Genomic DNA, 13,349 nt, shown 5'->3' on the forward strand with positions numbered 1-13,349 from the left:
ATACATATTAACAAAGGGGTGTACATTTGGTTTTTATATTTCATGTTTAATATTCATGTAAGATTTAGTAATCATAATTATTTATGCAACCAACTGACAATTTTTGGTACAATTTATATTGACATTGCTGCCCTGCTTTTAGAATATCAGGGTTCATTCTCAGATGTGCCAACACAAATGTACTAGAGCATGACATTGGGGACTGGGCCCCGTTCCAACAACATGCCTATCTAGTGAACCCTGAATAGAGAGAGAAGCTCCGCAGTGAGGTGGAAAGTTACTATGGATATTGCAGGAGTTTCCTCTTGAAATCAGACATGTCCGTGGTAAGGACAACTTGGTTTCTGATTGTCTCAAGGGTGGGCAGTTAAAAAGTTTTGTGTTTAGCTAGTGCGTTACCATGGATCACAATGTATTTTGACATTTTTTGACTGCACGTTTTTCCGTATTGGAGATGAGTTTTGTTTGGGCTCGTTCCAAGGAGACGAGAGTTCTAGAATCTAGTGAGTTTTAGGAAGACGAGTGTTCTAGAAGCTAGAGGGATTTAGGATTCTATAGAAAGAAAAAGGAGTAACAAATAATCCTATTGTATATTATTATTTAGAAATACGTGTTTTTTCTTGTTTTTAATTGTTGACAGCCAGTAGACACCATGTTTATATTGGTGAAGGTGAAGCATTGTAGTTGATTATAATGTGAAATGGAAGTTGTTTTCTGTTGGTGGTGAGCAAACTTAGGATATAGGATATATTTGTTGTCTTAAGGTGTTACAGGCTTTGGTTTTTCCATTTATGTTTTGAGGTTGGACTTTAGCACGTCTAGCTCGTTAGCCCGTCTAGCTCGTTAGCATGTATAGCTCGTTAGCACGTCTAGCTCGTTAGCACGTCAAATCGTTAGCACGTCTAGCTCGTTAGCACGTCTAGCTCGTTAGCACGTCTAGCTCCGTCAGCACGTCTAGCTGGTTAGCCCGTCTAGCTCGTTAGCCCGTCTAGCTCGTTAGCTCGTCTAGCTCGTTAGCACGTCTAGCTCGTTACCACGTCTAGCTCGTTAGCACGTCTAGCTCGTTAGCACGTCTAGCTGGTTAGCCCGTCTAGCTCGTTAGCACGTAGAACGCACTGATTGGTGTCACCTCGTTAGTCAGTATGTGTTACACCTGTGCTGGCTTGTCCATCTCGTTAGTGGGAAGGTGTTTCACCTGAGCTGGTCCAGGTTCTATTTAAGAGTGTCTGGCCCAGTGCTCCAGTTGTCTTGATACATGTGGAGAGTCAACACCTTTAGTTGCTCCACCTTTTTGGTTTACTTCCTGTCTTTAAGTTTGGTGTGGGTTTTTCTTTTGTTTTCCTCTTCTTGGGCAGATTTAGTGGGTCTCATGGTGGGTGTCTTTTAGGTCCCAGTTGTTGTTACTAGTCAACTTTCAGTGGACACCCCCATAGTGTCTTTCAGAACCCCTTCTGTTTGAGAAACATTTGAGATTTTTCTTGGTGGGGAACGCAACAACAAACAATGTAGTAAAACAAGCTGGTATTTTGGGTTGGATATTGCATCCAATTCTTAGTATTTTAATCGATGGCATTTCCATCTTTCAGTTGTTAACCTTCTGTTTTTTATCCACTTATGTTTGTTGTGGTAAATAATTGTTTATTTTTGTTTTTTCCTATGAAGCCATTGTGTTCCATGTCTGAAATGTGCTGTATAAATAAAGCTTGATTTGATTTCAACAAATGAACCCAATGACTGGCCAATCAACAGACTCCTGGTCCCTCTTAGTATGAAAATCAGTATCACGTTTCAAGCCTGCTGAAGACCTGGCACCTAAATGTGACTTCTGTCATCTGATCACTCCAAGCTGCATTAGGTTCAGATCTACCAGGATGGGCCTTTGACAGTCTGGATGCAGCCAGGCCACTGAATATAAATAAGCAACGTAAAGAGATGAATGAGTGGGGAAAAAACAATTTAATAAGAAATGAAGTCACATGTGTTTAGCAGTTGTTGTTGCGGGTGTAGTGAAATGCTTGTGTTCGTAGCTCCAACAGTGCAGTAATATCTAACAATTTCACAGCAAATACCTAATACACACAAATCTAAGTAATGGAATAAGAATAAGAATATATAAATATATGGATGAGCAATGTCAACGCTGCATAGACAGATACAGTAGAATAGAATACAGTATATACATATGAGATGAGTAATACATAGACAGATACAGTAGAATAGGATAGAATACAGTATATACATATGAGATGAGTAATACATAGACTAAGATACAGTAGAATAGGATAGAATACAGTATATACATATTAGATGAGTAATACATAGACAGATACAGTAGAATAGTATAGAATACAGTATATACATATGAGATGAGTAATACATAGACTAAGATACAGTAGAATAGGATAGAATACAGTATATACATATGAGATGAGTAATACATAGACAGATACAGTAGAATAGGATAGAATACAGTATATACATATGAGATGAGTAATACATAGACAGATACAGTAGAATAGGATAGAATACAGTATATACATATGAGATGAGTAATACATAGACTAAGATACAGTAGAACAGTATAGAATACAGTATATACATATGAGATGAGTAATGCCAGATATTTATAGCCGAGGCCAGATACTTTTTCACAACATTTCCAACCGAGACCATCAGGTTTGTCGGCATGATTAGTGATCATACTGTAGCTCAAACCTACTGTGACTGTTGAATGTCTGACGACGACGACGACCTAACTTTATAATAGTTTGTAGCCTACCTACCAGAATCTGCTCGTCTTTCCTTCAAATCATCACATTTATCTGTCTTCTAATGCAGTGGTGTAAAGTACTTCAGTAAAAATACTTTAAAGTACTACTTAAGTAGTTTTTTGGGGTGTCTGTCCTTTACTTTACTATCTATATTTTTAACAACTTTTACCTTTACTTCACTACATTCATAAAGAAAATGATGTACTTTTTACTCCATACATTTTCCCTGACACCCAAAAGCACTCGTCACATTTTGAATGCTTAGCAGGACAGAAAATTGTCCTATTTGCAGACTTGTCAAGAGAACAACCCTGGTCGTCCCTACTGCCTCTAATCTGGCAGACTCACTAAACACATGCTTCATTTTTAAATGATGTCTGAGTGTTGGAGTGTGAACCTGGCTATCTGTAAATTAAAATAACAAGAAAATTGTGCTGTCTGGTTTGCTTAATAAAAGGAAATTATTGCTACTTTACTTTTACTTTTGACACTTAATTAAATGTAAAACCAAAAACTTTTAGACTTTTACTGAAGAAGTATTTTACTGGGTGACTTTCACTTTTACTTGAGTCATTTTCTATGAAGGTATCTTTACTTTTACTCAAGTATGAGAATTGAGAACTTTTTCCACCACTGTTCTAACGTTCTAGAGACATATGAGCCACAGTTTCAACAGACATTTTGTAACTGTGTGGGCTACAAAGTTACTTTCAATTTCATATAAGGAAATAAAGTAACGGCCACTGGTGAATTCGTTTTGCATTGCCCGGCTCCCCGGGTGCGCAGAGTTTACGCATTTTAGACCATTCCATTGTTCCTTAAAATAAAACTCCACTCACCTGTAGCACCGGGCCATGCAAAACGAACTTCCCACTGTCGCAGGGCACTGAGACGCAGAGTTCTAAACCCAGACGCGTTTCTTCAAGACATCTCTCTTACATTATTTTAGCTAAACATATAATTTACTCGTAACCAAGTTTAGCTGTGTTTTTTCCTCCAAAATGTGAGTTACTGTAGGACTTTAATAATTGTTTACAGGCCTACAAACCCAAAAGGTTTTAATTTGAGAATGTTCATTTGTTGGCTTCAAATATTAAACTGTCTTAAATATTTGATGATTAGTTGAATCAGGTGTGTAAGTGCTGGTCAGAACAAAAGGATTGAGAAACCCTGAGATAAACATAAAACCATATAATGTAAAAGCTCCTCCACCATCTTTACCAGACGTTTTACTGATAACATGTAGACCTACTGATTAGTTTCCACTTTGAAAACTGCTGTCTGTCAGCAACTCAGCTCAAGTAGCAGTTCTACTAACTAGTAATATCTCATTCCAGGTATTCATTCACATACTCTGTCCTTTAGAATGTATTGTTGTTCAGAAATACTTACTTTATTTTTCAATAGTCTCCATATAGTGTTTTCTGCTCTGTCGTCTCAAAATGGATCCTGAACAAAATAACATATTTACTTTCTGTTTCAGCTCAGCCGCCTCCCGAATGGTGCAGAGTCCCGCCTCTTGCGTCACTGCAGTACCTGGTTAGAGTCCAGGCTGCATGACTGGGAGTTCCAGCGCACAATTGGCCCAGCGTCGTCAAGGTTTGGCCGGGGTAGGCCGTCATTGTTAATAAGAATTTGTTCTGACTTACCTAGTTAAATAAAAGTGAAATAAAAATAAAACATATTCCACTAGATGGCAGTAAACACCTGCTGTAACCTGACTTTACAGGAGTATCAATATGATATAAACAGCTAAACTGATCTGAGATCAGCTCTCTTATGAAGACTGTCACAGGTTTACAGCAGTATCAATATGATATAATAAGCTAAACTGATCTGAGATCAGCTCTCTTATGAAGACTGTCACAGGTTTACAGCAGCTGACAGTTGCTACTTCATCGCTACTAACTCAAACTACCTTGGTTTAAATAAAGACAATATATGTAAAGATTAAAAGGTATATAACTTATAAATCATGAGCCTCATCTTGAGGAGTATGTGATTGGATGTTATAGACCCCATCTGAACAGTTTCTTTCCCCATAGAGACTAAAGGACTATGCTGTGGCCCCCACCATCTGGCCCATAGAGACTGAAGGACTATGCTGTGGCCCTCACCATCTGTTCATCTGGCCCATAGAGACTAAAGGACTATGCTGTGGCCCCCACCATCTGGCCCATAGAGACTAAAGGACTATGCTGTGGCCCTCACCATCTGGCCCATAGAGACTGAATGACTATGCACTCTACGCTGCACACCACCTCAACGGGGATGTGGTGGAGGGTAAACACACGTAAACGCACTTACACACCTTTTTATTTGTAAAATAGCGTTTACTCAACACTGTATTTTGTTAATTATCGTTTACCACTTCTTATGCGTTTCCAGCGTTAAGTCTAAATTCTATCGCAGAAACCGGGCCCAGGTTGGTCAGCATGATAAAGAATCATATCTCAAGGTTACTCTGTCTATTGAATGTCTGACTACGACCTAACTTTATAATAGTTATATGTAGCCAAGACTTACCAGAGTCTGTCCGTCTGTCCTTCAAATCAACACATTTATCCTGCTTCTGATGTTGCAGAGAAATGTGCGCTACATTTTGTAACCACAGTTACTTTCATTTTCATATGAGGAAACACGTCAATTCGCACGTCACTGGTGTATGGTTAAATAATGATGACAGAAGAGATCTACTTACTAGTAATAATATGTAATTCCAGGTATTCATTATCTTACTCTGTCCTTTATTGTTCAGAAATACTTTATTTGTACTTCTCTCCATATAGTGTGTTTTCCTCTTTTGTCATCTCACCATGGATCCTGCACTCAGCCATCTCCCCACCCTGATAATAAAGTGTTTTATTGGTATCTTCCACTAGATGGCAGTAAACACCAGCTGTAACTAGACTTTACAACAGCATTCCTTATTCATAAAGGCAGTGTCTCAAAGGAGGAGTGCTGAATCAGGATCAGGTCCCCCTGTCTATGTAATCTGATTCATTGTGATCTAGGATCAGGTCCCTCCTCTCCATGTAATCTGATTCATTGTGATCTAGGATCAGGTCCTCCTCTCCATGTAATCTGATTCATTATGATCTAGGATCAGGTCCTCCTCTCCATGTAATCTGATTCATTATGATCTAGGATCAGGTCCCCCCCTCTCCATGTAATCTGATTCATTATGATCTAGGATCAGGTCCCCCCTCTCCATGTAATCTGATTCATTATGATCTAGGATCAGGTCCTCCTCTCCATGTAATCTGATTCATTATGATCTAGGATCAGGTCCCCCCTCTCCATGTAATCTGATTCATTATGATCTAGGATCAGGTCCCTCCTCTCCATGTAATCTGATTCATTATGATCTAGGATCAGGTCCCCCCTCTCCATGTAATCTGATTCATTATGATCTAGGATCAGGTCCCCCTCTCCATGTAATCTGATTCATTATGATCTAGGATCAGGTCCCCCCTCTCCATGTAATCTGATTCATTATGATCTAGGATGAGGTCCCTCCTCTCCATGTAATCTGATTCATTATGATCTAGGATCAGGTCCCCCTCTCCATGTAATCTGATTCATTATGATCTAGGATCAGGTCCCTCCTCTCCATGTAATCTGATTCATTATGATCTAGGATCAGGTCCCCCTCTCCATGTAATCTGATTCATTATGATCTAGGATCAGGTCCTCCTCTCCATGTAATCTGATTCATTATGATATAGGATCACGTCCCTCCTCTCCATGTAATCTGATTCATTATGATCTAGGATCAGGTCCTCCTCTCCATGTAATCTGATTCATTATGATATAGGATCAGGTCCCTCCTCTCCATGTAATCTGATTCATTATGATCTAGGATCAGGTCCTCCTCTCCATGTAATCTGATTCATTATGATATAGGATCAGGTCCCTCCTCTCCATGTAATCTGATTCATTATGATCTAGGATCAGGTCCTCCTCTCCATGTAATCTGATTCATTATGATATAGGATCAGGTCCCTCCTCTCCATGTAATCTGATTCATTATGATCTAGGATCAGGTCCCCCCTCTCCATGTAATCTGATTCATTATGATCTGGGATCAGGTCCCTCCTCTCCGTGTAATCTGATTCATTATGATCTAAAAGGCTAAACTGATCCTAGATCAGCTCTCCTACTCTTTATGAATACTGTCACAGGTGACTCCTTGAGATGATTTATAAGTTATATTCTTTAAGAATCAATTAGTATCATTCATTGAACTGCTTTGCCATGAACAGATCTGTGAGGTGTTAACTTAAAGGTTGTATATAGACTTTATGGTCATTTTAATGGGGTTGAACAATAGATGGACCCCACACAGAACTTCCAGCAATGCCACATCTTCAGTAACCAAGTATTCCAGACACTCTCTTCATATGAACCAGTTGTTATTAAATGAAGGTTTGTGGACAGAAAACCTGTGTCTACGGTAGGATTCTAGTCTAATCTGGGCTGGTTCCTCTGTTCCTAGATATTCAGGAACAGTCGGGGGTGGAGGGGGCTGTGGAGACATTATGCTGACAGCGCTTGTGGAAGGGTGGGTAGACTCTGGACACGGAGCTAACTGGAGCTCGGCAGCATCATCGGTGTTGGGCTTGTGGAAGGCTGGGTAGACTCTGGACACGGAGCTAACTGGAGCTCGGCAGCATCATCGCTGTTGGGCTTGTGGAAGGGTGGGTAGACTCTGGACACGGAGCTAACTGGAGCTCGGCAGCATCATCACTGTTGGGCTTGCCGGCAGCCTCGCGGGTTTGATGATGCTGCTGCTGCTCATCGCTTTTGATTCATCATTATGCTTTGTTTGGATACTTTTTATCCATTGCCTATTGTGGTGAAATGTCAGGAACACATTTTTTTAAATGTACTTTTAATCGTTTTAGAAACGTTTAAATGACCCACATGGATTCTAACTGGGGATTCAGCTAAAACTTGTATTTTTGGGACCAAATAAATTGATACCAACAGTGGACAATTCACAGCAAAAGCATGGAGCTACAACTGTCAAGAGGAGAACAGGGGGAGTATTCCCCTTGGAGAACCCAGAGTGCAACACTGAAGAAAAACATATTGGAGAATAACAACAATCTCAATCTGAAGCTCTAAAGAAAAAATAGGAATTGTGGAAATCAGGAACACCATTCTTCCTCCTGCCCACCTATTGTCCCTGTATGAATCAGGACCACCATTCTTCCTCCTGTCCACCTATTGTCCCTGTATGAATCAGGAACACCATTCTTCCTCCTGTCCACCTATTGTCCCTGTATGAATCAGGACCACCATTCTTCCTCCTGTCCACCTATTGTCCCTGTATGAATCAGGACCACCATTCTTCCTCCTGCCCACCTATTGTCCCTGTATGAATCAGGACCACCATTCTTCCTCCTGTCCACCTATTGTCCATGTATGAATCAGGAACACCATTCTTCCTCCTGCCCACCTATTGTCCCTGTATGAATAAGGACCACCATTCTTCCTCCTGTCCACCTATTGTCCATGTATGAATCAGGAACACCATTCTTCCTCCTGTCCACCTATTGTCCCTGTATGAATCAGGACCACCATTCTTCCTCCTGTCCACCTATTGTCCCTGTATGAATCAGGAACACCATTCTTCCTCCTGTCCACCTATTGTCCATGTGTGAATCAGGACCACCATTCTTCCTCCTGTCCACCTATTGTCCCTGTATGAATCAGGACCACCATTCTTCCTCCTGTCCACCTATTGTCCCTGTGTGAATCAGGAACACCATTCTTCCTCCTGTCCACCTATTGTCCCTGTGTGAATCAGGACCACCATTCTTCCTCCTGTCCACCTATTGTCCCTGTATGAATCAGGACCACCATTCTTCCTCCTGCTCCACCTATTGTCCCTGTATGAATCAGGACCACCATTCTTCCTCCTGTCCCACCTATTGTCCCTGTATGAATATTAGTTGGCATCTAATTGAAGAACATACTGCTTTATAGATCCCAGCCTGACAAACAATTGTCTGGACCTTACTTTGAGCACTTGCACTGGGCCTCCATTGAGTCTCCATGTGTCAAGCAGTACAGAGAAACCCCCTCTAGATGACAGCAGAGGCTCTTGGATCTACCCTGTCTATCCACCAGTTTAGTGACCTTGTTCCATCAATATGTCCATACTACTTCACAACCCATTTCAGGTCTTGACCAGCAATGTCCCATTGGGCTCAACCAAGCCGAGAGTGAGGTTCTAGAAAGAGGACTTACTTTCATACCAACTCCTAAACAGGTGGACTGACTTTCATACCAACTCCTAAACAGGTGGACTGACTTTCATACCAACTCCTAAACAGGTGGACTGACTTTCATACCAACTCCTAAACAGGTGGACTGACTTTCATACCAACTCCTAAACAGGTGGACTGGGAGGAGCTCCGGAGGGGATCTACACGTCTATCATAGAAGATTGAAGTTATCAGATCATTGTGAATATGAAACAGATTTTCCTCAGATACTATTTCCAAACCCCTCACATTTGGAACCTCAGTTGGAGTCAGAAACTATACAGACTCTGATACGTAGGGATGTGACTTCCTTTTCACAATTCAGAACCAGACCTTTTTTATCAGCTTAACCTTACAAATGGTTAAAAACCAAGCTCTAGAAATATAGTGATTAAACCAGCAGATAAGGGGCTCAGACTGTTGTAATGGATGAAGTGAATATCTTCTTGAAGCCAATACACAATAGGATCATGTTAAACACTATGTTCCATTGTCCAACACAACCGGAAAACACAAAGATGAATCCAGGAGATAAACTGTATGAGGATAAGTACATTACAGATAAACAGATGGTCTGTCTTTTTGGGACAGATTCTCCAAGGCCTAGGCAGTTGTACTTACTGCCTAAAATGCATATCTCCTGAGACGTGGGCGGTTCCCTTCGGCTGACCAATAGTAAGTGATTGTGTCTCAGAGACGTGGGCGGTTCCCTGCGGCTGACCAATAGGAAGTGATTGTGTCTCAGAGACGTGGGCGGTTCCCTTCGGCTGACCAATAGTAAATGATTGTGTCTCAGAGACGTGGGCGGTTCCCTGCGGCTGACCAATAGGAAGTGATTGTGTCTCAGAGACGTGGGCGGTTCCCTGCAGCTGACCAATAGTAAATGATTGTGTCTCAGAGACGTGGGCGGTTCTCTGCGGCTGACCAATAGGAAGTGATTGTGTCTCAGAGACGTGGGCGGTTCCCTGCAGCTGACCAATAGGAAGTGATTGTGTCTCAGAATATTACTATATTGCTGAATATATAGACTTTTATTGCTGAATATATAGACTTTTATATCAACCCTCTATCCCAGAAACACCCAGCTATGTTCAGGGTACTGATGAATGACGGGTTAATTACTATTGTAGTACTGACTTTAATATCAACCCTCTATCCCAGAAACACCCAGCTATGTTCAGGGTACTGATGAATGAAGGGTTTATTACTATTGTAGTACTGACTTTAATATCAACCCTCTATCCCAGAAACACCCAGCTATGTTCAGGGTACTGATGAATGAATGGTTTATTACTATTGTAGTACTGACTTTAATATCAACCCTCTATCCCAGAAACACCCAGCTATGTTCAGGATACTGGTGAATGAAGGGTTTATTACTATTGTAGTACTGACTTTAATATCAACCCTCTATCCCAGAAACACTCAGCTATGTTCAGGGTACTGATGAATGAAGGGTTTATTACTATTGTAGTACTGACTTTAATATCAACCCTCTATCCCAGAAACACCCAGCTATGTTCAGGATACTGATGAATGAAGGGTTTATTACTATTGTAGTACTGACTTTAATATCAACCCTCTATCCCAGAAACACCCAGCTATGTTCAGGGTACTGATGAATGAAGGGTTTATTACTATTGTAGTACTGACTTTAATATCAACCCTCTATCCCAGAAACACCCAGCTATGTTCAGGATACTGATGAATGAAGGGTTTATTACTATTGTAGTACTGACTTTAATATCAACCCTCTATCCCAGAAACACCCAGCTATGTTCAGGGTACTGATGAATGAAGGGTTTATTACTATTGTAGTACTGACTTTAATATCAACCCTCTATCCCAGAAACACCCAGCTATGTTCAGGGTACTGATGAATGAAGGGTTTATTACTATTGTAGTACTCTTTTTATTAACTTAGCTACTGACTTGTTCTATTGTTGTTGCATTGTCAAGAGGTTAACCTGCAAGGAAGCATTTCAGTACATAATACTTGTATTGTACTTTATATTATTATAGATATTTTAGGGTTGCCATGGATTTCAAGCAGGCAATGCCATCAGGTCCAAACCCAAAACAAGGAAATTGTAGGAGACAGGCGTGTTGGGGTTTCCTGCCAGCATGACCACCCGCTTCACTTCCTGAACATGAAAAAGGGTGAAAGGTGGGATGCAGTAATAGGGAGTTTTTTTCAGTTTCTTTTTCAGTATTTTATTTCAGTCTTGATTAATTTAGGTAATTTAGTAAATTGTATTTAGTGCAGATAATGATGTACTTCTTCTGTAGTTTGTCAAATGCAGTGAACCTGCTGAGAGATGAAGGAGGGGCTGAGAGGCCAGAACATCAACCTCATCTTCATGGAGGACATTGATGCCAGATGCAGTGAACCTGCTGAGAGATGAAGGAGGAGATGAGAGGCCAGAACATCAACCTCATCTTCATGGAGGACATTGATGCCAGATGCAGTGAACCTGCTGAGAGATGGAGGGGATGAGAGGCCAGAACATCAATCTCATCTTCATGGAGGACATTGATGCCAGATGCAGTGAACCTGCTGAGAGATGAAGGAGGAGATGAGAGAACAGAACATCAACCTCATCTTCATGGAGGACATTGATGCCAGATGCAGTGAACCTGCTGAGAGATGGAGGGGATGAGAGGCCAGAACATCAATCTCATCTTCATGGAGGACATTGATGCCAGATGCAGTGAACCTGCTGAGAGATGGAGGGGATGAGAGGCCAGAACATCAATCTCATCTTCATGGAGGACATTGATGCCAGATGCAGTGAACCTGCTGAGAGATGAAGGAGGGGATGAGAGAACAGAACATCAACCTCATCTTCATGGAGGACATTGATGCCAGATGCAGTGAACCTGCTGAGAGATGAAGGGGATGGGAGGCCAGAACATCAATCTCATCTTCATGGAGGACATTGATGCCAGATGCAGTGAACCTGCTGAGAGATGAAGGAGGAGATGAGAGGCCAGAACATCAACCTCATCTTCATGGAGGACATTGATGCCAGATGCAGTGAACCTGCTGAGAGATGGAGGGGATGAGAGGCCAGAACATCAATCTCATCTTCATGGAGGACATTGATGCCAGATGCAGTGAACCTGCTGAGAGATGAAGGAGGGGATGAGAGAACAGAACATCAACCTCATCTTCATGGAGGACATTGATGCCAGATGCAGTGAACCTGCTGAGAGATGAAGGGGATGAGAGGCCAGAACATCAATCTCATCTTCATGGAGGACATTGATGCCAGATGCAGTGAACCTGCTGAGAGATGAAGGAGGAGATGAGAGGCCAGAACATCAATCTCATCTTCATGGAGGACATTGATGCCAGATGCAGTTTTATTTATTTATTTATTTAACCTTTATTTAACCAGGAAGGGCTCATTGAGATTTAAAATCTCTTTTTCAAGAGCGTCCTGGCCAAGATAGGCAGCGCCAAGTCATTACAAAAATTACAGACAAACATGAAAAACTACAAGTAATCTAGTAAAAACCATAGAATTCACAAGAGTATAACAAAATCAAAAACAGCAAATTAAAAACATTGACATGTCAGGGAATCAGTCTCCAGATCATTCATCAGTGATTTAAAAACACCAATCAGGACCAGTTCTTCCAGTTTAAAAGTATTTTGTAAGACGTTCCAAGACGATGGTGCAGAGTACATAAAAGCCCTTTTACCAAATTCAGTTCGGACATTTGGAACAGTTAGCAGGATAAAGTCCCGCGAACGAAGAGAGGACCCACCACATTTCTGAACAATAAAAATGCCCAAATAAAAAGGTAGTAAACCCAAAATGTCTTTGTAAATAAAAGTATACCAGTGACTGAGCCTACGAGTGACTAGAGAAGGCCAGCCAACCCTGGTATACAAAGTGCAGTGGTGCGTAAGGGTTTTGCAGTTTAAAATAAATCTCAAAGTGCCATGGTAAAGGGTGTCAATTGATCTCAAACACTGAGCGGAAGCATTCATATATAAAATATCCCCATAGTCTAGTAAAGGCATAAATGTAGCTGATACTAGCCTCCTTCTGGCTTCAAAAGAAAAACAAGCCTTATTCCTAAAATAAAATCCTAATTTCAGCTTCAATTTTTTTGTAAGTTGTTGAATATGCATTTTAAAAGAGAGGCCATCATCAATCAAAATTCCAAGATATTTATATGAGGTTACAACCTCAATCTCATTGCCCTGACAGGTAGTAATAGGTGAAAGGTTCAGAGGTCTATTTCTTGCTTTAGAAAACACCATTAGTTTAGTTTTGTCAGTATTCAGGAT

Source organism: Salmo salar, unplaced genomic scaffold, assembly GCF_905237065.1.
Source record: "Salmo salar unplaced genomic scaffold, Ssal_v3.1, whole genome shotgun sequence".
NCBI classification, from domain to species: Eukaryota; Metazoa; Chordata; class Actinopteri; order Salmoniformes; family Salmonidae; genus Salmo; species Salmo salar.